The 25,177-nt window shown below is 35.0% G+C and overlaps 1 protein-coding gene and 1 non-coding gene across 2 annotated transcripts in view; both read left to right on the top strand.

Moving 5' to 3' along the window:
* The window catches only part of SLC2A13 (solute carrier family 2 member 13), a 351,023-nt gene that overhangs the window by 285,175 nt on the left and 40,671 nt on the right, over positions 1–25,177 (top strand). The window lies entirely within an intron of this gene.
* Positions 4,247–4,380, top strand: LOC116269056. The gene has a single exon (XR_004176376.1). It is a non-coding gene; the product is annotated as a small nucleolar RNA SNORA22 (small nucleolar RNA).

Here is a 25,177-nt window from a genome sequence, read left to right as displayed (position 1 = left end):
ACTCCCCTGGTTGTCACATACTATAAGAGACATTTCCTGGCTATAAGATGAATGATAGCCATTTAAGTCCTACTGGAACAGCTCACAGGGCTGACACTATGTGCCACTTAGCAGTAGCAGTGTGAGGCAACCTGGCCTGGGGATTTCCAGGAGACACATCCACCTCAGTACAGATGCAATTCTTACAAACCTTTGAACAAAGTTACCCTTACAAGACTAGCTTAACCTCGTTTTATGAATGAAAGACCCGGTAACTGACTCAGATTGAACACAGGTGTAAGAAAGGGGAAGAATCCCCCAAGCTCTGAGAATAGTCTCCAGATGGAAACCCTCCTGGGTGGGCGGTCATCTGATCCGTGATTGAATCTGGCTCATGCCGCCCACCTGCTCCCATTATCCAACTTGTAAGAGCACTGCTAGAATAAACTGCTGGTGTTCAACATCAGTCGGTGTGTAAGTCTCATCTTTGATGTGAATCAGACCACATTGGAAGAAAAATTGCCACTGGGGAAGCCAGTTAACTATGACCATCCAAAACCCCTGAATAATGAATGATCCTTGTATAATTTGTATGATAATTATATTTTTATATGATAGCAATCTGTGTTTGAATGTATATTTGCTTCTAGATTATAAATTCTAATTTCTATCTTCTGCACTGTTTTTAAACTTTTGGTGTTTTATATACATCAAGCATTCAATCAATAATTATAAAAATATATAAGGGTTTAAAATTATCACAGTTATAAATGAGAGGATATGATGTTCCTGTCACTTCATTTTAGTTACATCTTTTGCATCCATACTTATTTCCAGGAAAGGAAACTTATAAAAGGAAAAAATTGAAGTAATGCAATTTACATTAACACAAAGCGTTAATGTTTACCTGTACTAATATAAAAACACTAAAAAACAGTTTAAAAATAAAATTTAACCATGTGCTTCAGTATATTACCGCAAAAATATTGCTTGGAGCCATACTTTATGAAAAACACTTTTTAAAAATTATTGGAAGAAGCTAGGTGAGTTGGCACATTCCTGTAGTCCTAGCTACCCGAGAGGCTAAGGCAGGAGGATCACTTGAGCCCAGGAGTTTAAAGCTAGCCTGGGTAACATAGCAGGACTCCATCTATAATCATCATCATCATCATCATCATCATCATCATCGTCATCCTGGCTAAAAATTATTAGAAGAAATATTCAGCATATTTCCTGAAAATATTCACTGATATGCCAGGGAAGCAGTTTATCTATGGTGATAGCATAAGACCAAATGTATTACAAAACTATATCAAATAGCAAAAACAGAGCATTTTCCTTTGTAACCTCTGTAAATTTTTTGAAAAGAGATATCACTTTTGTATTTAGAAAATGAAATTTATTTTATCATTAACAAACCACATCATTATCTTAAGGTACTCATGTACAGGATTGATGTATTTTTATCAGCTAGTCACATAGGGATAGGAAAAACTCCAGCTGTGCTCCTAAATTAATAACAGTGTAGCTCAAAGTTAATTTTTACCAACATAAATTTTATAGAGAGAAGTATAATATCTAATATAGAATATTTTAATCAATCTGAGTTTTAAAATTCTACTTTTCTTCATGTTACTGCTTAAATAGAAGTCATTATGGTACATTAGTCTCTTTAGTATCTGTGGCTGCATGTTATGTGTTTGGAAGTTTCATCTACCTGTAAATAATTTCAGAGATCACATGCCTCTAGGCTATTACTTTTTCAAGTTCAGAAACTTAGATTCCCTTGGATTTAGTGACTATGTTGCAGACTCTGATACTATTTATGTTGCACAGTCTACAAATCAAAAGACCAAAACGCTTCTGAATAATTTATCTCCCTGCTCCATGTTAATTTATTGACTTTCTTAGTTGATATTTAATTGTAATAATAAATAAACACTTTTAAACAGTTTTATCCAAGTAGTGATATTCATAGTATATTTGACTACCTTTCATTTTTAGTCAAAAGCTAATTATTTCTAGTCAACCCATGTTCCTTTTACATTTTTAAAATTTTTCTTCATATTTCCTTTGAAAAGTAGACTGTGAGTTATTTCTCACTAAAGAATATTAAATAAGACTAAGATTTTTATTATAAGGATAAAAGCCAAAGTTTGAATTCCATGTGTATGGTGAATGTAAGATAACAGTGGTGAACCTTGGTTCATCAAACATTGGAGCAATTAAGCATCAGAAGGTGTACAGCAGAGATGAAGTCTGGGGAGCTTGCAATTTATTAAAAAGGGGGTTGAGAAAGTAATGAGAACAAGAGAAAGGAAAATGTATGGCTGGCGCCAATACAGGAAATATGAGTTTAGATCAGATTGTTAAAGAGCCTTATTTAGAGATTTTAATTTGTTTTTTATAGGTACATTTTTATAGGTGTGGGAATCATATTGCCAGTGATTTTAGGTGAATGGCTTTATGTGATACCTGGACATGGACAGGATATTCTGTCACATAATGAGTTAAATATTTTCAGTCTGTGAAGAAGAAAATCAGTTGGCTAGCATGATTTTAACACTTGGGCAGGAAACATTATCTAATTAGAAATTAATAATGTTCTTTTCATTCCATTTTTATGTAACCATCTTCTATTCTTGGCAAGTGTGATTTTGATTGATTGTATTATTGTTCAAAATATCTGCTGCCACTCCGAAGGGAAGGATTGTATTTCCCTGGCCCATTCAGTCTAATCCACATGAGTTGTTCTGGCCAAGGAAATTAGAGTGGAACCAATCCCTGTCATTTCTGAACCAAAGCTTTAAGACATGGAGTTTTAAACAAAGATTTTCCACGTCCTCTTTTCCTTCTTCAGTATAGTTGGCCATATCCTAAAATAGAAGGTGTTCCATTAGATTTGGTCACAGGGTGAAGAAAATGTGGAGCAGAAGCATAACTGACCTGAAGCAGACCTGTGGTGTGAGCAATGCATTAACCTTGGGGTTTGTAAATCTCACTGCAATCTGACCTCTTCTGTTACTCTGACATAATTGGTTCTCTTCTGACTGATATAGCAAGATGAGCTGGATTCTACTGTGGAAGGGCACAAATTTTTTTTTTTTAAGTTATAAAAGGAACTCTAAAGAAAACTATTAAACAAATAGTAGTACAGGGCAATGAAAGAAAGGGTAAAAAATTATGAAAGGGATTGCCAAATGTCGTGAGTTTGGGGAACACTGCCATAGGAAGTAGAGAGTTGTTAAGGTTTTTAAGTAGGGGCAATGTAAGTGGCTTTAGGTTTAAGAGATAAAATTCTGCTATAGGAAGGAAGAAGAAATTGTAAAGAATTTTATAAAGAACAAGTAAAGGGCAGGGCATTTGGAAATATAGTAATATAAGGGATATAGAAGAATGGTGCTTGCATTTTTAAATGTTGTTTTATATATATATAAATTTAAAAATTTAAGCAGAAGATTATACATGCTGCTATGGTACAGAAAGAAGAGCAGCATTAGATATCCAGATAATCTCAGGAAGTGTTTTGCTGGACAGCATATATGAAATAAAATTTGACCATTCAAATCAAAGAACCACTGCCTCTGTACACATCATTTGGTATCCAGGTCCTTCCTACTCTCTTGGTTTCAGTGCTAGTTTTATAACATAAACAAAATAGTTTTCCACTACATATGATCTGGGTTTACAACTTGTGCAGTTTGTACAATAGCAATCCATGTTTTAGTATTGGAATATGCATAGACATTCATGAACCAATACCAATCACAATTCCTACAGTTTCAAAACAGTGCCAAAATGGCAACCTGAAAACTGTGATAACACAAAACTCTGTGCTCAGAATTTCTAAGAAAAATCCATTATACTGCCCTTCACTCTGACTTTACTTGTCCTCTGTTAGGATGAATGCTGGCTTATTTTATCTAGGAACTTTATTCTTAAATAGTTCCAAGAATTAACCCACTTCATTTTCATTTCAGAGACACATGTTTCCTGGAACCCTCCAAAAATCACATTTTTTTCTTTTTGTTGTCATTTATTTGGTAAATGAGTATAGGGAAAGATTGGATTTAGAGCTGTTCTGCATGGACAAACTCATAAATATTAAACTTAGGTTTAATTATTGGTAGATTGGATTATATAACAGAATTTAAACTCTGTTCACATTGGTATGGCATTTATACCTGGGAAGAGAAAGAGTTTTTTCTGTGGTCATTTTATAGGATTGAAATTTGACATTGTGCTGCATGCTATTAAAAATGTATTATTGCACAGTGAACACCCAAGTGTGCTTTATAGTTCCTTTGGCTTTGACTCTGTGCTAGAGCAATGTCTGTTATTTTCCTCTGCATTGAAAAGAACATTTATCCTTTCAGATGTATTCAGAAAGCCAGCACATTTAATTGAAAGCATATTAAAAAGACTCAGACATTACTCCCTAAGATTTATAATCTAAGAGGTAGATTGTAACATTTACACAAACATACTTCAAAATTATTTTAAAGAAATGAATGTTCCTTTTACAAATACATAGAGAAAGAAAAATATTTACAGTGTATACTGCTTAGCGTCATGGACATTTGAGAGAAAAGGTAAACGAAAAATGTATTGTAGAATGTGCAAATTTGGAGTGATTTTTAGAAATCAACCCTGGGCTTTTAGGAACATCAAATAATAGAAGGTTTGATAAATAAAAGTTTATAGTAAACTATGGGATAGAGTATTTCAGATACAAGATATGGACTGTAAATATTTAAAGATTATGTATTAACACCTTAATATATTTTAAAATAATGCTGAAGGTCTTATAACTGACTGACTTTAACTTTCTGTGACATAAATGAGGAAAACAAATTCTCCAAATGATAAAAATACTTGTAAACCATGAATTTATTTTGTGACATTTTTAGGCCCGTAAAAATATATCATATATTCTTTATTATTCTTGATGAAAATTTCATTTAAGGCTTAAAAATGAGACTGCCTGTGTGATGCATGGATACCCATTTACTAAACCATTTCAACCATCAAAACTTCTGAAGCCTCAGAGATAGGAACCTGCTTGATTATATAACTATACTGTTTTCCCTTCTGTGGGGTGCAAGTGGTTGTCTGAAAACTGTAATTGACAGTGGAAAATCATCTTTGGTTTAACATTGAGTTTTTGGGAAATACTTGATTATGCAGACCTATGTTGTTTTTTAATTAATTGGCTTAGGAAACAGGCAATCAGAATTCTGCTCAGGAGAATCAGGGAAGGAAAGGGCCAGATCAGAGTTAAGTCAATATTTTACATTTCAATTTTTATACTTAAAACAATATTTTATGTAGAAACTTTTCTACATCTGTGCTTTCAAACTGTAGTTGTTATTGGTATATGAAACATCTACATTTATTCTGCCTACTTAATTGTTCAACAAACTTTAAGAACTTTCTGTGTAACCTAAGATAGAATGCCAAACCATAGTATTTATAAAAACTTGGGGGACATCAGCTAGGACAGTTAGACACACTTGAAACAGAATTTCAAAGGTGATTACAAAGCAGAGATACATGCTGACCTTGGGCTATGTCACATAAGCTACTTATGTAATTAGACCTTATAAACTTATGTAATTAGCTACTTGTAAAGTTAGAGTTAAACAAAGAAGGTAATTACTCAGAGCATCATCTTCCCTGCTAACTCAGATACTATTTTAAGTTCTTCATTGATTCGTAAGAGATCCTATCTGATATCTTGGTAGCAGTGGACATTTTTGCAAGTAATTCTCGATTATTATTACTTTGCTTCTTTAAATAGAAATTAAGAAGGTACAGATCAATATTTGATGTCTTCTCCCCCTCCCCCCAACTCATTTTTTTTTTTTCCTGTGACTTCACAGAAAAGTTTCAAAAATCAACTCCTCAGTGTTAGGTGTACATGACTTGGGGAATCAGATGATTTTTAGGAGCTCTGTGCATATTTAATAGCTTTTTCAAGACAGTGAAACCAGGAAACGTATTTTGTGCCACTGCAATTAAGCCTAAGAAATTTTATGTGATTGTTTCTGTCTGCCCAGATCCAGGAGGGAGGCAGATTCTGGAAAGCCACAACACATTAGGCATGACTGAGAGGAGGGATCACACACCTGGGGATGTCACTTGAGTCAGAGGAGTGGCCCAAGGGGGCTGTCTGGCTGTTCAAGAATGCAGGAGGTAGATTAGGAAACATTTGTAGAAGTTAAAGAGCTGGAAGGTGTTACCATAAAGAGATACTACTTGAAAGGACAAAGCAGAGGAGAAACTGACAAAATAGAATGAAGAAAAACAGGGCAGGCCTAGACAAGCCCAAAGAATGTGTATCCTGGAAGTCAGTTCAGGAAACAAGAACACATAGCCTTCTCTGTAGTGAGTGTTCTCATTTGTGGATCTCTCTTTGCTGGGCAAGGAACTGTCTTTGAAGTAAGCAGAATTGCCCCAGGTACACTGACAAAGTCCTGATAAGGCTGATAGCTTTGAGTTTTTCTCATAGATTGTTTGGTATCTACATACTTTGGCTATAGATATTTTAAAATATATATAAAGTATGTAAAACTAAAATGACTACTAACTGAAATAGTAGTTAAATTTTATGATCTACTGTGTACAACTAACTTTTTTGTGAATATAGATGAAGGGTTCTGTATCTTTATTTCACTAAACCCCTTAGCGGTCATAAGTTGCCTTTCTCAGCTGGCCTTTATAAAAGTTTGATGTTTTGTGATGCAGAAGTTTCATTTCAGGCAAGAAAATGTCTCTGCACTAAATAAGGAGTCGATACAATGTAAGTTACTAAGAGCTCAAATCTGTGGAGCAGATGACCCACAGCTAGAAGCCAGCACACCCCATCCTAATGGAAACAGTAATGGAACTGATCATTCTGTGGATTTGCCTGTGACTTGTAACAGCAGTGTAACCTTGTCTAATGACCTCCTGCATCCCATCCTAGCACACACACATGGACCACCCCAAAATGAGCAACCTGGAACTGGTTATGAGCTAGTCTGAGTCTTTCAAAAGAGACTTTCTAATGAATTTGTTGAGTACTCCTGTGAGAGATGTTCAAAGAGATTAGTATACTTTTTCCCAATACTATTCACTCTTCTTTTATCATCTTCCAACTTAAAAGTTGAATGAGATGTTCTCTGTGTGCTGCTGTTATGAAAAGAGAAGGATACAGTCACTCACCACCTACCTATTTTTTTTCCCTCAAGGCATTTGTGGTTCTTGGTATCCTGAAAGTGGGAATGACTCAACCCACAATAGGATAATACATTTGCCCAAGATAAAAGAAAATAATGAAGCATACCCAGTATATAGGATGTTAAAAGCTAAAAATATCTGTTTTTCTAGGCATTTTTATTAAAGGCTTTCAAACTCTTAAAATCTTTAAATTGTTTAGAATTCTTCTGAATTCAGTAGCGCATTGCTTTTCACCAGCTTATCGCCAAGAACTAAGGATGAAGGAGAGCTTCTTGCAGCGTAACCAAAGGAGACCCTTGACAGGACAGGCTTATTTGTTGGTTTTTCATCCTAGTGTTTTATTTTTAAAAATTAAGTGAATATTCCTTTATACCCTCAAATACACTCATGTCCAGCTTACTAATATAATTCGTGTATTACTTATCCTTGATTTTTCTAGGCAACCCAGCCTACAGCCTTTCATCTCATCTCATCCTTCACCCCATCAGTGAGAAAAGAACATTTTTGCTTGTAGAAGAAATGTGCTATTTTTTTGTGTAGCACATCAGTACATGTGCTAATTTGAGAATCATAACAAGCGTAGATCCAACCCAGAAACAAACTCCAAGTTCACAAAACTGAAAAAGGAATAGGCAAACTCTAGTTGAAACTGTTTCAGACCTCAGCTCACTATCAACCCAGGATATTATGTGCCTCATCAATTTAAATGTTACCGTTAGGATTTGGTGGACACTGTTTAAGTCTAGAGAATAGCTAATTGAATAAGACTTGAATATCTAATTGAATTTCTTGAACAAAATGTATACTCAGAACAGAAAATATTTCAGAAATCTATGACTTCATAATGTCACTGGCTCTGAAACATTAACACACTACTTTTGCAGTTTTATTTGGTTATATTTATTTGACAATTGGATCTCTTTTATAGAATATTGTACTGTGCTATAGCTTAACAACTAAAACAACATTTGTTTTTTCCAGACTGGGAATGTCGGAATTATGTCATTGTAGCTAGCATATACTAAGATACTTTTCAGCTATTGCTTCAAATGCTCTATTTTTCCCTGCATGCCCTTTAGTAGAATTACTTTCCAGTGCTTTTTCTATAAGCAATAATTTTGCATTATGCTTATTTTTATCCCTGTTTGCCTCTTCGTGTTCCCCAAACCAGAAACTTCTCAAGGGCAAAGTTGGGATAATGTTGTTCTCGCTGCCAGACATTATGCCTGGATGCATAGAAATCTCTCAGTGCATGTGAGTATTAGTGAAAGGATAGTAATAGGTGAAAAGAAAGACTGCTACAGCCTACCAGTCCTGTAGCTGTTTTGACAAAGAACCTGTTCGTTTTATTCTTCCAGATGATTTTATATCATGTGGAGAAGATAAGTCTGTTTGAAAAACTTGGAGTAGAAATGACAGTAGTTAGCAATAAAGGCCAGACCATCACCATATCCAATACAGCTCACAATATTCTCTGCTTTATTCTGTTTTCTCTTTTTCTATTTTTGACTCATATTTGGGCATATGGGATTCAGGAAGTTTCTTTCAGAAAGTCTAAAATCAATGGGCAGCTTAGCTTTGGTATAACATAAAGAGAACACTTCCTGGAATCCAGCGACTTTGATTTGTGTCTGGACTCAGTAACTGACCAGAAGATGGCCTTGGGTCATTTATTTTACTTGTCTAATCCTTAGTTTACGGATCTTTAAAATAGAAAAAAGTAATAACACTAGATCTTGCTTACATCCAAGATCACTGAGAAAGTCAAATGAAAAAAAAATGTGAGAAGAATTAGTAAACTTGATTTAATTTTTTAGAGACGAACTTAAAAATCTCAGCTCCACAATCTAGCATATCTTTCTGCTTTACCTAAGTGGATAAAGTGATTGATAATGCATATCTAATTGGCAAATGTGAAATTTAAAATTTCTTTCTTAGTAGCGTTGAGCTAGGCCTTGAAGGATAGATAGGATTTGTACATGCAGGGATAGCAGACAGAATTGTATGAGATAACCAAATTTAGTAACTGACAGCAATTTGTGTTTTTCCTCTCTTTAAAATGTTTTTTTGTTGTTGTTGTTCTTAAGTATGCGAGTATTTTACCATAAAAGAGTTCTTTTTTTTTCCTACCAAAGCATTCTTCAGTTTTAAGAACTTTTATCTGTTAACTTTTGTTAAATTGTATACAGTTATAACAGTGTTTAGCATTATCAGAATTTTGATTTAATTTTAATGAGCCAGTGTGTTATTTGATACAATAAAGATCAGCTAAAGCCTTCTTGTGTTGTTCTTAAAGGAGTAGATGTTTTCTCTTGACTTTCTATTTGGAAAAAGTTTAGGCTAGTTTTTGAAAACAGTACAAAGAGGAAATTATGAATACATAATTCATTAAGTGTCTTTCATAAGCTTATTCCTCCTAAGCTATTACACTTGCTGTCTACATCTGTAGCTCATTTCCTAGGGAGGTAAAGCAATGACATTAAAACTCCAGCAGTACGATCTACATCAGAATGGTTGATTAATGTTTTGAAGTATTGTCCCCAGACCTCACATTTTAAATTAATTTAATTCTTAATTATCACAAAGAAAGAAAAGAATATGGGCAAAAGTGAAGAGAATATTCAGAGCAGTTTTCCTCCTCTTGAAAGATATGATTATAGCTTTACAGAATTTGGCAATACGATATAGATGAAGTAATATAGGAAATCACTCATACTGGAAATTGTCCAAGATTGAAACTTTCGAAATGTGGAGTTATCCAAGATGTGACTGTGTAGATTTCAGACAGTTTCCAAGAATGACATTCTTCAGCATAAAATGGAAACTCCAATTTTAAAATGCCTGTGTAGGGGTTGTTTAGTTAATATTCCCAATTACATCTTTTTAATTGCTATTTTAAATTTTAAATCAAGTGGAAATCACATTGAGATTTGTAGATGGTAGTGGCTGCAGCAGTGTTTTAAGTCTCCCTGAAGCTTCTTCAACCCCCACTACTCCAATAAAAACAGACAGTTGGCAAGCAATGGGCCTTATTTGAATCTTGATTCAAATGAACTGAAAAAAAAAAAAAAAATCATTTAAAGACAACCAGGTAAGTGTGAACAGTGATTGGCTGTTTAATGTTCTTAAGAAATTATTGTTAATTTTTCAGGTGCAGTAATCATACTGTTGTATATTTTTTAAGTCCTTGCAGAGATACATACTGAAAGAGTAACAGATGAAATATGGTATCTGAAATTTGTTTCAAAGTAACCCAGGAGAGGTGGAGTAAGTGGCAATTTAGATGAAATGTGATTGGCCATGTGTTTATAGTTGTTGAAAGTTTGTTATGGGTACATCCGGTTAATTATACTGTTCTCTCTACTTTTGAATATATTTGAAAATATTTGTAATAAAATAAAATTTTGATGTATGTCAAAATAAATGCTGACCTAGATTTTTTAAAAAAAGTATTTTTAAGATAGCTAAGAAGCAAATAGAATAAATAAAATGGAATGCAAAAAAAAAAATCTAATTAATCCAATAAAAGAAGTTTTAAAGGGAGGGCAAAAGTAATACTATAGGCCAGGCACAGTGGGTCATGCCTGTAATCCCAACACATTGGGAGGCCAAGGTAGGCGGATCACTTGAGGCCAGGAGTTTGAGACCAGCCTGACCAACATGGTGAAATCGCATGTCTACTAAAAAAAAAAAAAAAAAATTAGCTGGGCATGATGGCAGGCACCTGTAGTATCTGCTACTTGGGAGGCTGAGACTGGAGAATTACTTGCACCCAGGACGCAGAGGTTGCAAGGAGATCATACGATTGCACTCCAGCCTGGATGACAGAGTGAGACTCCCTCTCGGAAAAAAAAAAAAAAAAAAAAAAGCCCTACAAACTAAATATTTGTCCCCCCACCCCCTAAAGTCATATGTTGAAATTAGAACCCGCCAGGCGCCATGGCTCACGCCTGTAATTCCAACACTTTGGGAGGCTGAGGCAGGTGGATCACTTGAGGCCAGGAGTTCGAGACCAGCGTGGCCAACGTGGCAAATCCCTGTCTCTACTAAAAATGTACAAATTAACCAGGCATAGCAGTGGGCGCCTGTAATCCTAGGTACTCAGGAGGCTGAGGCAGGAGAATCACTTGGATCTCGTAGGCGGAGGTTGCTGTGAGCTGAGATTGCATCACTGCACTCCAGCCTAAGCAACAGAGCAAGCATCCATCAGAAAGAAAGAGAGAGAGAGAGAAAGAAAAAAGAAATTAGTCCCAATGTGAGGATATTTGGAGGTGGGGCCTTTGGGAGGTGATTAGGTCATGAGGGTGGAGCCATCATAAATGGGATAAGTATCTTTATCAAAAGGACCCCAGATAGATTCCCTCTTCCCTTCCACCATGTGAGGGCACAGATAAAAGTGGCTATGAACCAGGAAGCAGGCCCTCACCAGACACCAAATCTTCTTGTGCCTTGATCTTGGACTTCCCAGCCTCCAAAACCCTGAGAAATTTCTTTGTGTAAAAGCCACCCAGTCTGTGGTATTCTGTTATAGCAGCTTAAACAGACTAAGACAAGTAACAACAGTGAGATGAGATAACCATAAAAGAAACAAATTAGAGATTTAAACCAACTTTATTGGTAAACTATGTTAAAATAAATTGTTTAGAAACTCCAATAAAAGAGTTGTCCAACTAGACATGAAAACAAATGCAGCTGTCTGCTGTCTAGAAAAATGGGGATGGAAACAGACATACTATATTAACACTAATCATATAAAGCTGGAGTGGTTTTGTTAATATTTGACAAAGATTCCAGATTAAGGAATATTATCAGAGATTAAGAAGGATGGTTTATAATAAAGTGGCCAATTCATCAAGACATAAAATTCTTAAATGTATATTCCTCTAATAATAGATCTTCTTAGAAATCAGTAAAAAAAAAAAAGTTTTCACAAAAATTACTAACTAGTTGGATATTAAGCAATACATTTCTAAATAACCCATGCTGTAAAAAACAACATCAAATGGTAATTAGAAAATATTTTGAAGTCAATGAAAATGAAATTATAACATATCGAGAACGTCAGGGGGCAGCTAAAGCAATACTTAGCAGCAAACTTATACATTAAAATAAGTATATTAGAAAATTTTAAGAGGTTTAAAATCAATTACCTAAGCTTACAATTATGACGCTAAAAAATGAAGAGCAACTAAAACCCAAAGTAATTAGAAGGAACGAAATAATGGTAGTAGAAATCAATAAAATAGAAAATGTAAAAGCAGTAGATGAAGTAAATGAAATCAAAAGGTGATTTCTTGAAGAGATCAATAAAGTATATAAGTCATAGCTGGACTTGTTTAGGAAGAAAAGAAGACTCAACTTTCTATTATTAAAATTAAAAGAGAGCACTTCTGATAAATGGACAAAATTCCTGTTTACACATATTTCCAAAACAAATAGGAAAACTAAATCATCTATTTAAAAAATCAAATTTGTATTAAAAATCTCCCCACAAAGAAAACGGCATTGGTGAATTACACCAGATATTTAAAGAAGAAATAATGCCAATCCTATATAAACTCTTTCAAGAAAAGAGCAGAGTGGGGGAAATTTCCCAACTCATTTTATAAGGTTGGTTTTATCTTCATTACCAAATCTACCCAGAAACTACAAGAAAGAAAAACTATAGATGAACATCACAGTATCTCCCTTGTATATAGACAGAAAAATTCTCAAATTGAATCCAGCAATATAAAGGAACGCGTGGTTGATTTAACATCTGTATTCAATTGGTGTAATTCATTATATTAATAGAAGAAAAGAAAAAAATAATATGACCATCTTAATACATACAGAAAATAAACTGATGAAATTCCAAATCCATTCATGATAAAAAAAACTCTCAGAAGGCTTGTAATGAAAGGAAACTTCCTCGACCTGATACACAACATCTCTTAAAAACCTACAGCTTATATTATACTTAATAGCAAAATATTATTTTCCCTCTAAAATCGAAAACCAGGTGAGAATGTCTACTCTTAACACTTCTACATGACATTTTCCTGGAGGTCCTAGCCAGTGTAATAAGGCAAGAAAAGGCATATAGTTTGAAAAGGAAGATATACTCTATTTTCAGATGGCATTATTTTTATAAAATGCTATAAGAATAAATGAATGTAACAAGGTCTCAAAAAAGGTTAATGTAGACAAATATATTTTACTTCTATTACTAACAATTGGCAAATGAAATATTTCAAAGGCTAATTATATCATCAAAACATGAAATTCTTAAAGATAAATTTAGCAAGAAATAACAGGATCACTACACTGAACACTATAAAATGTTACTGAGTGAAATTAAAGAAGATCTAACTGAAGAGATCACACTCATGGATAAGAAGACTCAATATGTTAAGATGTCAGTTCCTTTTAAATTAATCTATAGATCAACTCAACTAATTCTAATCATAATCCCTATAAACAATTCTGTAAAAAATGACAAGCTGGTTCTGAAATTTATATAGAAATGCAAAAGAACTGTAGTGGCCAAAACATTCCTGAAAAAGAAAGACATTCCTATCTGATTTCAAGACTTACTATAAAGTTACAGTAATCCAGACAATGTGATGTTGGTAAAAGAGACATAAACATCAAGGGATCAGAAGAGAGTCGAGAAATAGATCCATATATGTGTGGCCAATTGATTTTCCATAAAAAGACCAAATTAATCCAATGGGGAAAGAACAGTCTTTTCAACAAATAGTACTAATGCAGTTGGCTGTCTACATTGTGGGAGAAAGTAGAGGGAATGCACTTCAGTTCTTACACCCTAAACAAACAAACAAAAAATCTCAATATACATCATAGACCTAATAGTAAAAGCTAAAATCATAAAACATTTATAAGGAAACAGGAGGAAATAAATCTTTGTGACATCAGGGTAAGCAAGTAGATAGGACAAAAAAAGCACACGCAACAAAAGAAAAAATTGATATTTTGGAGTTTATTAAAATTAAAATGATCTACTCTTTGAAAGACATTGTTAAGAGAATACAAAGCCCAAGCCACAGACCAGAAGTATTATTTGCAGTAAGTATATCTAACAAAGGACTTATGAATAAAGAATTCTTACAACTTAAAAATAAGACAAAAAAAGCAACCTTTCAAAAAGGCCAAAAGATTTGAACAGACAAGTCACAAAAGACTATAAAAAGATGGCAAATAAGCACATAGATATAATGTTCAACATTATTAATCATTAGAGAAATGCAAAAAAATTATATTGACATGCTACAGCACACCAACTAAAATAGCTAAAATGAAAAAGACAAAATATTAAGTGTTGGCGAGGTTGTGAAGCATCATGTTAATGGGAATGCAAATTGGTACAAACACTTCAGAAATTAGTTTGGAGGTTTCTTCTGAAGTTAATCACATCCCTTCCATACAACCCAGTAATTCAACTATGACATATTTAGTCAGGCGAAATGTGTCCAACAAATGTTTGTACACAATCGTTTATAGCAGCCTTATTCATAATGGACAAAATTGGAAATTACCTAGATGTTACTTCAACAGGTGAGTGGATACACAAATTATGATACACCCATATAATTAAATACCACCCAGATAGATGGAATGAATTACTGATATGTCCAATAACCTGGTACAATTTCAGAAACATTGTGTTGGGCAAAAAAGCCAGATACAAAACAATGTATACTGTACAAGTATTTATATAAAATTCTAGAAAAGCAAAACCAATATCTGTTGACCAGAAATAGCTCAGTTATTGACTAGAGTTGGGCATGAAGGAACTTTTTGATGTTATGGAAATGTTTACTCTCTTGTCTGTGGTAGTGGTTACATGGATTTACACATTGTCAAAACTCATTGGCTTACACATAAAATGGGTACACTTTATGTTTCGTATATTATACATGAATGAGTGATTAAAGTACTGGATTTCTTGGCTTCCAAGAATTATAGCATACAAAATCATATATTCCTAGCTATTTTTCAAAGGACAGACTAATTCTACTTTAAGCAAACAGCATTTGATGACACTTTTTATCACAGACAAGATTCTCCTGGTACAATTATTAAAAGTTGGCTTAGGCAACTTTTATAGCTAGACTCACCTAGGGGGAGAAGACGACCCAACTCTCCATTATTATAATTAAAAGAGTGCACTTAGAAGAAATGGACAAAATTCCTGATGACACAAATTTCCAAAACACAAAAAGAAATAGAAAAACTAAATCATCTATCCATTTTAATCATCAAATTTATTTGCTTGTAGCTTACCTTCAGGTTTCATAGTACCTTTGAAAGCAAATGAGTACCCAAGCTGATATTTATCAAGTCTTGTAGCCACCCTTTGTTTTTCAGTTAATGTTTTTATTTTGAAATAATTATATATTTACATGCAGTTTTAAGAAATAATGTAGAGATCCCATGTACTCTTTACCCAGTTCCCCTGAATAACACCTTGCATAATTATAGTGTAGTTTCACCCAGGAGATTGACATTGATTCAATCCACTGATTGTGTTCAGACTTTGTTTTACTTATGCATGTGTATGTATTTTATACAGTTTTATCATATGTAGGCTTGTGTGTCCACCAGTACAGTCAAGATATCGTTCTATCACCACAAGGATCCCTGGTGGTGGCCTTTTATAAGCACACTCCACTCCCCACATCCTCCATGTCCCTGTCCTTAACTCCTCATGACCACTATTTAGGTTGGTGCAAATGTTTTCGAGGTTTTTGCATTACTTTCAGTGGCAAAAACTGTACTTACTTTTGCACCAACCTAATGTGCTTTTTTCATTTCTGGAATGTTGTCATCTCAAGAATGTTTAATAAATAGGATCCTACACACTAATCTTTGGGGACTGGCTTTTTTCTCAGCATAATTCTCTGGAGATTCTTGTCTGTGTCAGTAGGTCATACTTTCTTATTGCTAAGTAATATTGTAGAGTATGAATATATCGGTTTTCTTAACAGTTCACACTTTTAAAGACATATGGGTTGTTTCCAAGTTTAACTCCTACAAATTTATTTTCAGCTGTCTTGATTTCATTATTCCATAACAAAACATAACAATCAATGTTTCCCACGGTATAATTTAAGCATTTTGAAGAATTCTCAAATATTAAGATACTAACTTTCTGTATACCGTCTAAAATACCTTAAGATCTTTTCCTGAGTCTGTTTAAGGAAGTTTCCTTGAAGAAGTTGTATTCCAAGTACAGTGGAACTTCTTTTATGGAGCACTTTGGATTAGATTTTACCACAACTGAGAACATGACTTTTTGTGGACTTCTTGTAATTTTCAGGTAATGATAAATGCAATCAGATAGAAGCCTGTGTGACTTCTAATTGGATCACAGGGAAAATATATATCCTGTAGCATTTAGGATAAAAGGTGCCTCGTTCAAAGGACAGAATTTTTTTTTTTTTTTTTTTTTTTTTTGAGACGGAGTCTCGCTCTGTCGCCCAGGCTGGAGTGCAGTGGCAGGATCTCAGCTCACTGCAAGCTCCGCCTCCTGGGTTCACGCCATTCTCCTGCCTCAGCCTCCCGAGTAGCTGGGACTACAGGCGCCCGCCACCTCGCCGGCTAGTTTTTTGTATTTTTTAGTAGAGACGGGGTTTCACCGTGTTAGCCAAGATGGTCTCGATCTCCTGACCTCGAGATCCGCCCGTCTCGGCCTCCCAAAGTGCTGGGATTACAGGCAGAATGTCATTTTCTTCTGTGAGTGGAAAAGGCTGATTGATTCATTAGGCACCTAGGGTCAGTTAGATATTCCTGTTAAGAATATTTTACAATTTGTTGGGCAAAGGTTTTGGTTCTGACATATCCTTCATTCCCTTCAAAATGCATTTAGAATTTTTGATCTGATCTTTCAGCATCAGAGGTTCCAGGCAAGATAAAGAGAGTCAACTTTGAAATATAAACTTGTCATCAATTTTTTTCATAATTTTTAGTTTGTGAAATCATGTTCTCGGAAGCTGTTGTGAAACTTGCATATATTGGTATACAGATTGATTTTGTGATTTTAAATATGAGTTCTGCTGCAGCTACAATTGCTGTCACTGTAAGCTTTTTCTGGTAGCAAAATCAATATCAGAAAGAAGTTTGTTAAATTGCAGGGAATCTGCTATGGCTAAGGAAAGTGTTTAATGAATAGACCGGCCATTAATTGTCTCTTGCTGTTAGATCCAATTACCTGTGAAATTAAGCAAATCCTGCCCACGGCTTTCTGCTCTCTTCCTGTGTTTCCAAAATGTCCCTTCAGCAAACATAATAGAGAAAAAAGCGGGCAACTCCCTTCCTAGATTCTTTATTTAAAACCTAAACTCTGACGTGCCCACTCAGATCTGGTTTTGTTGATGCCTAAGTTACTGAGGAAGTGCCACTCCTCCAACTCCCTTCACTTACCTTTGCCATTAGCAGATTATTTAAGTGAAATGGATTTTTGTGTTTAAAGAGCGCTGTCAGCAGTATTTACAACGTCTCCAAACGTTTTAAAAAATATTGTAGCATGTTTTAAATATAATAGATCAGTTTTTAAATACACTATTTCAGGCCTATGGGAATAAAGTCTCTGAAAAACAACAACAACAACAACAACAAAGGCATTAACCTAAGAGACAGAGTATAATGCAGGCTGGAAAGATTTGTCATTTATCCTGTCTGTGCTCCTTCATGATATACGCAGATTCCCACTTCCCACACCACTTTTACCTCTTACGCCTGCTCCACCTACCCCAGGATTATTACAAGTGCCTCCTAACTGGTGTCCCGGCGTCAGCCCCAACCCCTGCCTCTCCCTGCACAAAGCAGAGCAGCCACAGTGATCCTTTTCAAACAAGGCCAGATCACACCATTTTCTGTTCAACACTCTGCAGTGGCTTCTCACATCATTTAGAATAAAAACCATGCCCTGCAGAGTCCTACACATTCTGGCCACATCCAACACACAACTCTCTGGCCTGGCCTGGCCTGCCCTTGCTGTCTTCCTGGCTCCTTCCATTGTCACCACTGGTTGACCCTCACTGTTCTTGCCTGCCCAGCAGGCTTCTCCCTCCAGCAGGCTTCTCCCTCCAGCAGGCTTCTCTCTCCAGCAGGCTTCTCCCTCAGACTGTGGCACTTTCCAAGCAAGTGCCAAAGTCTTCAGGTATCTGCAGAGTGTTTTCTTTCTCTGCCCAGCGTAGTGGCTTCCCTGGGAGCCCTGTCAAAACAGTAGAACTACCCAACCTGACGTCCTAGCACTACTTACCCTGCTTCTCTTTAGTGTATATAATTCTCCATTTACATTTAACATGTAAATATAAACATTTCTGTATGTTTATCCATTTATTTTCTAAAATGTAAGCTCCATGAGAGGAGAGACGTTCTGTTTAGTATTGCTACACAGCAGACTAGAACAATGTGTGGAGCCTAGAAGTCACTTAGCAAATACTTGTTGAATAAATTAATTAATTAACCAATCTATGTCCCCTTTCCTTTATTCCATATTAATATAAAAGTTACAGAATAAGCTACAAAGAAATCAGGGAATACCAAAGCTATTTAATAAGCATAACATGAGTACAGTAAATCAATTGGTTTTGACAGGTTATTATTATTAATCTAGCAGCTTCTGGTAATGAATGTTAAACTCTATCATTATGATTGTGAAGTTGTCAGTTTCTCTTTGAAATTAATCAGTGTTGCTTCACATAGCTCGAAGTATATTATCAGGTGTTTATAAGATTAGAACTATTTATCTGATGGAATGAACATTTTATTATAATGACATTTATCCTTATCAAGGATAAGGATAGTAGTTATCAACTACTTTTGCCTTAAAATTTATAGTATTTTTACTACTTTTCTTTTTGTTAATATTTGCTTGTTACATCTCTTTTTCTTCACAAGTATTTCAACTGTTTGTATTTGCATGTGTGGGTATGTCTCCTAAATAAGATATTTAGTGTTTTTTCCCCACCACTCTAACCAACTGCCTTTTAATCAAGTCACAGCATGTTTACATTTACACACATGCAAAACAGTTTTTGTTCATAATTTAATTTCTTGTCAAATCTTTTTTTTTTTTTTATGTATTCAGACATTTCTTCTTCCTCTACTGTATCTTTTCTTTGGATACTTTGAGCCCTTTTCTTTTTTTTTTTTTTTTAATTATTATTCTGTAGTTTCATACTGATGTACCTTGATAGAGGTGTAATTTTATTTATCCTGGGAAGGGATCATTGTCCTTCCTAGATATGAAGATTCTTGTTTTCCATCAGTTATGAAAAATTCTCAGCCATTATATTTTCAGATATTACTTACCAAATTATCTCTCTTCTGTCCTTTTGGAATTCCAGTGAAATGCACGCTGGCCATCACATTCTGCTTTCCCTGTCTCATAAGCTCTTGTTCACACGTCATTTTTTAGTGCCATATTCTGAGGAATTTATTCAGATCATTCATCCAGTTCACTGCTTTTCTTCACATATATCCAATTTGCTGGTTAGCATATCTGTTGAAGAATTCTTTTGTCTGACTATATATATATATGTGTGTGTTTGTATGTATATATATTTTTTTCAGGAAGTTACATTTTATATCTTTTTAAATCTGAATTTTTTACAGTAGCCATTTTTTAATTTTTTAGATATCTTCTTTAAATAATTATACTCATGCTTATTTTTGCTCCTAAGTGATAGTTTTACAGTCTAAAGTTTAATGTGCCTGTAGCTCTGCTGTTTATTGTTGTTATCCACTGCTGGCTACTGATCACAGTAGATTGTTTCCTCATGCATTTTGTATAATTGTCATGTAAGTCTATTTTCATCAAGGTTTTATCTATGGCAATCCTGTGCAGCCTCTGTTGAGAGCTTGTCCTTCTAGAGAGTTTGTTTTTTTTGTTGTTGTTGTTGTTTTTTTGCATTTGCTTCTTTTAGATGCTACAGGGCTATCACCAACCAATAGGCTGGTCCCTAGAATAAGGGAACATTTACAGCGGCTGCCTTATACCCTGTACTTCAAGTGGGAGAATGGCTGTACTTTACTTCTCCTTTCTGAAAATTAATACAAATAAATTTAGAAATTTCTGCCTTCATTGTATCCCAAGAGGCCCTTGGAAGATACCTCTAGTGAGGCCTCTTTTCCAATGTCATTATCTTGGATGATTCCACAGAGTTGCCCTTCCCAGAGGGCTTTGTTGCCCTATGACATAATTTATTTTAATGTTAATTTCCCTACTTGGAGGTTCCTAGATTATTCATTGAAATCTCAATCTGATATAATATTTTTGGCCTGTGGTTATAAATTCTCAGGATGGAGATATAGTTACATATCCATATCTATATCTATAGTTACATATTCATATCTATATCTCTGTATCTTTATATCTATAGATATGGATATGTAACTATGTGTATATACATAGACACATCTACATATAGATATGTAACTATATATACACATAGTTCTAGACAGATAAATGGATAACAGTCTCAATCTAAGTTCACACAGAAACATACAAGTTTTCTTGTGTCCCACTTCCAGTGGGTGGGTATCTCTGCTTGTACCCCTTTTCATCAAGTACACTATGCTTACACTTCCAGTCTCCTACAACTCCTTGTATGAAGTGGCCCTTGCCTATTTCTCTGGCATCATTTCCTGCCACTGTATTTCTCTTACTTCTGTGCATAAACCATCAGTCTTTTTTCTGTTTCTCAGACATACCAAGGTTATGTTTCACTTGCTATTTACTCATAGAATGTCCTTCTACCATCTTCACATACGTCCATCTTCTTATTGTCATTCAGATCGCATATCCCCGCATGACAGGATACATAATATGAGGAGCTGCATGCAAAATGAAAATTAATCAGTGTTGCTTCTGTAACTTATATAACAGGGCCCCTTGTTAAAAATGATCAATAATTTCAAGACAGTACAAGCAGAGCACTAAATCAAACAGGGACTTCTAAGTATGAGGCCATATGCAGTCGCAAAGATTACACACCCATGAAGCCAGTGGGACCTTCCTGACCAGCCCATTAACTGCCCAACCCCACTTAGTGTTTCTCTGTTATATCACGTTTGTACTTTTTTTCATCACGACAATTATCACTATGTGAAATTCTTTGCTTACTTATTCATTGGCTATCTCCAGGTACTAGATTCTAAGTTCTGTGGGAATGAGGATGGCTTATGTTGTTTGCTGCTGCAGCACCTAGAATGGTGCCTGGTTCATTAATTAGTTTGTGTAATGAGTGAATAACATCTGCTTTCCTAATGAATCTCCAAGTAGCCCAAGAACCTTCTTCAACATAATATGCTAGGTCTCCACTTCCAGTTGATCTGATTTTGCACAAACCAGTGAATTTTGGATTCTAAGCCAGCCTTTTTTTTTAATAGATGAGGAAACTGAATCCCAGACCGCTTAAATAATTTGCTAAAATTCAGAAAACCAATTAAATGGCAGAGCTAGGAAAAGAAAAATAAGTCTGCTGACTTCCAATTCTACCCTCTTTTTCCTAGGACAAGTACATTGGGTGAATTTTCCTGCTGTAATAATCTTTGTATTCAGCCACTTGACTTTTAAAATAATCTTAAATGGAATATTTCCCAAATTTGAGTCTTAATTCTGTGCAAAGAGAAATTAGACTAGGTCATGAGGTCAGCCCTCTCAAGCAGATTGTCATTTTCTCTGGGAAAACTCTGTTTTGTTTATGGCTGTTTGCTTTATGTTTTGTTTATGCCTTTGCTACCTATAGTTGTTTCAATCCCCCTTGGAAAGAGCCTTGCCAATTCTTACTCAGTATAAGTTGCATTCCTATTTATATTATTCTCAGAAGAGATTTTAGCCACAAATTATTTTTCTGTTTACTGTTTTCATTCAAAGCATGTCAGCACCAATTACCTTTCTGCAAAAATTCCAAGGATTTAAAGATATATTACCTTTTTGGGAAGCTCAATGGCAGTTTTAGAGTTGCCCTGATTTTTTAATGTACCTAGAAGATTGGGATAGGTTCAGCTATCACAATAAACATTACATATACGTTTACTCGGCAAAAATCTGTTTTTCATTGAACTGCAAAAAAAGGCAGACATCAATCTTCATTTTGTAATTTGTACATATCACCTGCTCCACTGCAGATGGGGAACACTTCTTACTCTAAGGATTCTGACAGGTGACACATTATTCTGTTGTAAATTTGATTCTCTATGTACCAATCATCTGAAGGGTCTACCAAGTTTCTTTCTAAGGCATGTGAACTCATGATCCAGCCAGTTGTCCTCAGTTGCCAGGCTTTAGTAATGTGTATGTGTCATTCTGCTTTCTCTCAAAACACGTTCTTGTATAATAGGCCTAACTTTAAAAAACATTCAGTTGTTCCATTTCACTGACGTGCATTCTCTACCATTTGAATTGCTATTAATTGTACATACTGTTTATGGTCTTGATTTTTCCCATCTTTTTGACCAGGTTTTTAGCTAACCCCCAGATTTGGTTTTTGCTTTTGTTTTTGTTTTGTTTTTTGTTTTTGTTGAGTTTTTTGGGAGCAGAGGGTTATCTTCTTGTTTACTTTATTTGATTTACTCTACTCTGCCAGTTCTAGAGGAAATGAAGCTTATTTTTACTATAATTTTAGAGGTTATTCTGGGTGGGTTTCTGTAAAAGTGGGCCATGTAGGGGATCCTAATGGTCAAGATTAAAGAACAGAACAGGCTGGGCTTGGTGGCTCATGCCTGTAATCCCAGCACTTCGGAAGGTCGAGGTAGGCGGATCACTTGAGGCCAGGAGTTTGAAACCAGCCTGGCCAATACAGCGAATCCCCATTGCTACTAAAAGTATATTAAAAAAAAAAAAAAAAAAGAGGCCAAGCATAGTGGCACATAACTGTAGTCCCAACTACTCGAGAGGCCAAGGCAGGAAAATCACTTGAACCCAGGAGGCGGAAGTTGCAGTGAGCTGAGATTTGCGCCACTGTACTCTAGCAGCCTGGGTGACAGACTGAGACTGTGTATCTCAAACAAAACAAAACAAAACAAAACAAAACAAAACAAACAAAAGACACCAGAACAGTAATTCTTGAGGTGGCTGTATTATCTGAAATGGGGATAGTGGGGACAAGATGGTAGGATTGTTCGAAACAAGCAGCACCTTTATTTTATTACTCTAATTTATTTGGGGGACAATTTATAAATTAGAATTTTAATTTATAACTATAAAGCTGTTGTATTATTTCATAAAATTATATGTTTATATTATATATATAAAATACATAATAGTACATTAACATGTTTACATGTCATTATAATTAATATATAATTGTGTTTACAGAAAGTATTTTGAGCTTCATTTAGTACTAAAGGAATGTAAAAGATTTTTATGTTTCCAAAAGTGTCATGAGAAATGTCCCAGAAGATTAAAAAAAACTGGAATGGATGTGATCTGTCTCACCAGCCTTTCAGCACTAGCCCAGGATGTTCCTGGGAGGTTGTGCATGCCCTGCCAGGAAGCCAAACACAGGAGCTGTAGTGTCTGCTCAGGACAGAAGCACCTGCTTTACAGTTAGAAACAGTTGAAGGGCTCTTATGCATAATAAGTATGTTGTAAATTTTTGATGAATTAATAGTTACTTGGGGATCTAGATTTTAGTTTACTGTTTATTAAGGTATCTCCTTTTGCTTTCCGTTTCTTATTCAAGTTAATTGATCTTCATTTAATATTCCAAAACCCCTATATTAGTAATCTATTGCTATGTCACAAGTGACCCTAAAACTTAACAACTTCAAACAATGAACATTTATGTCTCACTCAGTTTCTCTGAGTCACAAATCCAGGAGTAACTGAGCTGAGGCTCTGGGGTGGTAACTCTCATGAGATTGCAGTCCTCTGAAGGCTTAAGGGGAGCTAAAGGATCCCCTTCCAAGGTGGTTTCCTCGTGTGCCTGGCAGGTTAATGCTGGTTGTTGTCAGGCCTTAATTTCTCTCTTTATGTGGAGTTTTCCACTGGGCATCTTGGCTGTCCTCATCACATGGCAGCTAGCTTCCTCCAAAGTGGGTGATCCAAGAAAGAGACTGACAGACACCATCATATCTTTGATCTTAGCTTCTGAAGTCACACTCCATCATTCTATAATATCAAATTGGTTACACAAGTTAACCCTATTCTGTGGGAGCTACACAAGGGCATGAACACCAGGAAGTAAGATCACTGGGAGACATTCTGGAGGCTGACTCCCACAGCCTCTAATGAAGATCTTATTAGAAGTATTCTTTAATTAAAACAATAACTTTTATGTTTACATGGATGGAATATATAGATTGAATTACGACTGGTTTTCAGTATGTATCTGTGTGTGTGTGTGTTTACTATAACTGGCTTATAACATGTATCCATTAGCTTTTCATTTTATTTGAAAGCATACTTGCATCTAGGAATATGATTAGATTATCTGCTTCATGTTTATCATTCTCACAGAATAGAAGTTACCAATGAGAGACAACAAAAGGGACGAAGTTGTCCTCATAATCTATGTGAAATTGACTGAAATATTTAGCTACTTTACAAGAGATGGGTTGTTAGATTAGCTCCTCATTTTGTGTCAAGTCACCACTTATGTATTTTCCCATATTGCTGTTATTTATGAAAACAGAAAACCATATTCTGTTAGAGAACCAACATATAAATGAGAAAAATCTGTGCTGAAATAAGAAAATAGCATTATAATTATAGCTCAGGAAATGCAAGTCAGAAATCCAAAATAAGTTCAGTGTATGCTGAAAATGTTAGCATTTTTCAGTGTACTTAAAGATAATTACATTGCAAACATAATACAGTTTATACCATTGTTTCCCAGCTGAAATGTTTAGGGATATTTGTGTGCTTACTTTAAATCAGGCTTGCATGCTTGCTTGAAATCACGTGTTGTTTTCATAACATCAGAATTTATACGAACAAAGAAATGAATAGTTTTCATTAACC

The sequence above is a fragment of the Papio anubis genome, chromosome 9 (assembly GCF_008728515.1).
Source record: "Papio anubis isolate 15944 chromosome 9, Panubis1.0, whole genome shotgun sequence".
Lineage (NCBI taxonomy): Eukaryota > Metazoa > Chordata > Mammalia > Primates > Cercopithecidae > Papio > Papio anubis.
This window is presented reverse-complemented; position numbering and strand designations above follow the sequence as displayed.